Source organism: Miscanthus floridulus, chromosome 1 (genome assembly GCF_019320115.1).
Source record: "Miscanthus floridulus cultivar M001 chromosome 1, ASM1932011v1, whole genome shotgun sequence".
Taxonomy (NCBI): Eukaryota; Viridiplantae; Streptophyta; class Magnoliopsida; order Poales; family Poaceae; genus Miscanthus; species Miscanthus floridulus.
In genome coordinates, this window is record NC_089580.1 from 82,388,733 (window position 1) to 82,392,258 (window position 3,526).

Below are 3,526 nucleotides of genomic sequence, written 5' to 3' on the forward strand. Positions count from 1 at the left end.
TGCCTTCCATTGTAGCAATTCCAGTGTGGTACCCAACTTTTTCTGTCCCGCATCACAAGTTGGGTATAGCAATGTCTTGTGATCCTCTAGCATGCCCTCGAATTTGATCTTCTCCTTTTCACTTTCGCATTCTCTTTGTGCGTCATGAATGGCCTGACCAAGATCATAAGCGAGCTCATCTTCTGCCACTACCTCTTCTTCAGCTTCCCCCATTGCAGTATCATTGAAGGCACCATATTCAGCAATAATGTCATCATCGTCCCATTGTTCTTCTTCACCTTCTTCCATTATAACCTCGGTTTCTCCGTGCTTTGTCTAACAAATATAGTTTGGCATGAAACCCGACTTCAACAAGTGTGAATGAAGACTCCTTGAGCTAGCATATTCCTTTAAATTCTTACATATGGCACATGGGCAGCACATGAAACCATCGCATTTATTTGCCTCGGCCACACGTAAGAAAGAATGCAAGCCCTCAATGAACTCTTGGGAGGCGATCAGCATTGTACATCCAATGCCGGCTCATCTGCATTACATGACATACATACCATATTAAAACTTAGAACATAATTAGTTAATTATATGACATGCATGCCACCACACAAGGTATTAATTTATGAAAGTCTCACTACAATGTAGACAATCCCAACTACCACTAAAAAAACTAAAGCTAAAATGCACTTCAGCAGCATAAGGATTTCAGTGACCAATCTCAACTAAAACTAGACAGATCATGCGTTTGTTCAACATCTATGGGCTTCTTCCGCAGGGATCACTGCCTCATCAGCCACCGTAGCCGCCTGTGCAAGAGAGTTTTGCACGTGTTCAACATACTCTTCCTCCCTAGTACCTAGCCTGAACATCTAGTGCCATCCCACTGAAATTAAAACAAAAAATTAGAACTTTAATCAGCAATCAATATGAAAATAAGTATAAATTAACCATAATCATCAAATGCGACAAAATAACTCACATTGCTATCCGGACACTTGTAGAAGATACAGCCCTTGTTGGGACACTCCTTCCTCACCCTGGTACTCCACAATCTTCTCCTCACACTTGCCGCATGCAATGAGAGGGAGATCCGGCCTCAGTTGCTTTGGAACCCGATGAGAGGCCGAGGACCCGGAAGAGTTGATGTCTACTCTCTATACTCATTTTTAATATAATATAAATTTCTCATTTTATAAACAAATAAAATTAAAAAAACTCTAAAATTCTCTATATCTCTAAACCATGAAGTGTGCTATGCATACTAGAAATGAAAGCTAAATACTAGTTTTGAATAACTACTTTAACCTTCCTTCATCCAAATATGCAAACTTTAAAGTGATTTTGAGCTTAAATAGCTTACAAATAAAAAAATCCACCATAAAAAACCACATATATCTAGTCCACAAAATGAGATATGCTACTGATAAAACATGAGAGTATAAAGTTGGTAACCTTTAGAACCGAAGAATCGATGGAGAAATTAAAGAAATCTTGTGATTACCGACGATGAGGAAGAAGAGAGGCCAGCGATGAAGCAAGAACACTGAGCTCAAAGTGGCTCGGGGTTGGGGAGGAAGAAGGGCTATATAGGAGGGGACCTTTAGTCCTGGTTGAAGACAGAAACCGAGACTAAAGGTCCCTTTCTAGTCCTAGATGGAGCCTCTAGCCGGGAGTAGACTTTTACTCCCGATTGGAGGGACCAACCGGGAGTAAAAGTTAACCTTTAGTCCCGGTTGGTAGCTCCAACCAGGACTACAGGTCCCTATAGCAAAAGCCTGCCACAGTAGCCGTTGGGCAGGGACCTTTGGTCCTGGTTAGAGCTACAAACTAGGACTAAAGGTCTCTCTAGTCCCAGGCGCAAAAAATACCAGGACTAAAGCCAAATTTTGAGCTGGATCAAAGGTCGTTTCTCTACTAGTGTCATGTAACCTTTCCCCTTTTGCCTTGTTAATAAAGTTTTTATGTAGGGGATTAGGCCCTTCTAGTTCTTTCAAAACAAAGTATGCTGATACCTTCATCAAAGGTCTGCCAACATCCATCTTCACAGAGTTTCTCTCTAGTCTAGATGCTTGTTGTGCTCCTATTTTCGACTGTGGCAGAGTGTTACATTGTAAACGTATCACCACACTCTCAACTGCCGACCTAGGCTCCCCACTATGCCTATATGTATGCACCCATGATCATTGAGTAAATACAACACGTATTCTCCCAAACATTAATACTCTTACAATGTCAAGCAACAAATTTTTAGGTAGTAGGAGGTAGTGCCTCCCCATTGTCCATCGACGTCGTTACCTTCCACTCCTTTGCCACTACTACAAAACTCTTTTCCGAGGTGGGCAAAATCATCATTTTCATAGGCAAGGAAAAGGAGGAAAAAGTCTGTGTTAATTGATATTTTCACAGGCGGTCACAGTGTCCTGTCTGCGTTAATCATCATTTTCGCAGGCGGACACAATGCCTATATGCGAAAACGAATCAGAAAAAACACAAAAAAATCCATGGACAAGCCCATTGAGCCCATCCATGGGCCCACCGATATCGCCGCTATTGCTTCCGCTCTGTAGCTTACCGGATCTGCGCTGTGCTAGAGCAAGGGAGCTGCTTGTAGGTCGTCGGAGGGCCTGCATGCTATCGCTATCAGACCCATGAGCCAGCATGAGAAGGGAGGTAGAGGGAGGCTGAGCCGAGCCACTTAAGGGAGAGGGAGGCCACGCCTGCCGTGCCACACAAGGAAGGAGGAGCCGCTTGAAGCCCATAGATATGCCACCGCCGCCAGGAGAGGGCCTCTTGCGCTGCCCTCCACCGGATCTGGCCCGAGGAGGAGGTGGCACTGCCCTCCTCATAGTGCAGCACATGGCCCGCATCCTTGGTGGGTGTCATCGTCGGAGGGCCGGTGCTTAGCGCCCGAGCTCCACGAGCTATCGCGTGCCGCCGTGCCACAACACTGCCAATGCTACCCGCACAGGACGCGCACCACCTGCCGCTGTTGTGCGCGGACCCCACCACGGGACGCAAAGAGGAAAGAAGCGAGGGAGAATGGGAGAGATGTGCCATGAGAGTGAGAGGTGAAAGGGAGAGAAGTGATCAGACGCTGGGGTGCCATCGATGTCCTGTACAGAAAAGATAGGGTTTCACAGAGTGCACCAGACGCTAGTCATGCAGTGACCAAACGCTGGGGTCCTACGTCTGGTTAGTGGCATGCATTGAAGGCCACCCTCGATCTCTTGCCCAGACACAGGCCATTGGACTCTAGTTGAACACTGTTCAACGTCTGGTTGTGCTGATGTGGCGACGCACAAAAGAGAGGGTGAGTGACCGAACACTGGGCGAGTCCAGTCGAGCATGATCGGACGCATCCGGTCATGAGTGGAACCTTACTAGAAGTGATCGGACACTGGGGTCCTGTGTCTGGTCCTACACTACAGTGCATCCGGTCACAACTTAAATGTACTGATGACCATTGAGATCGGGCGATTAGCATTTGAAGTAGGGGCCACGTGGCAGTGCATCGCGCGACCAGACAGCTGGG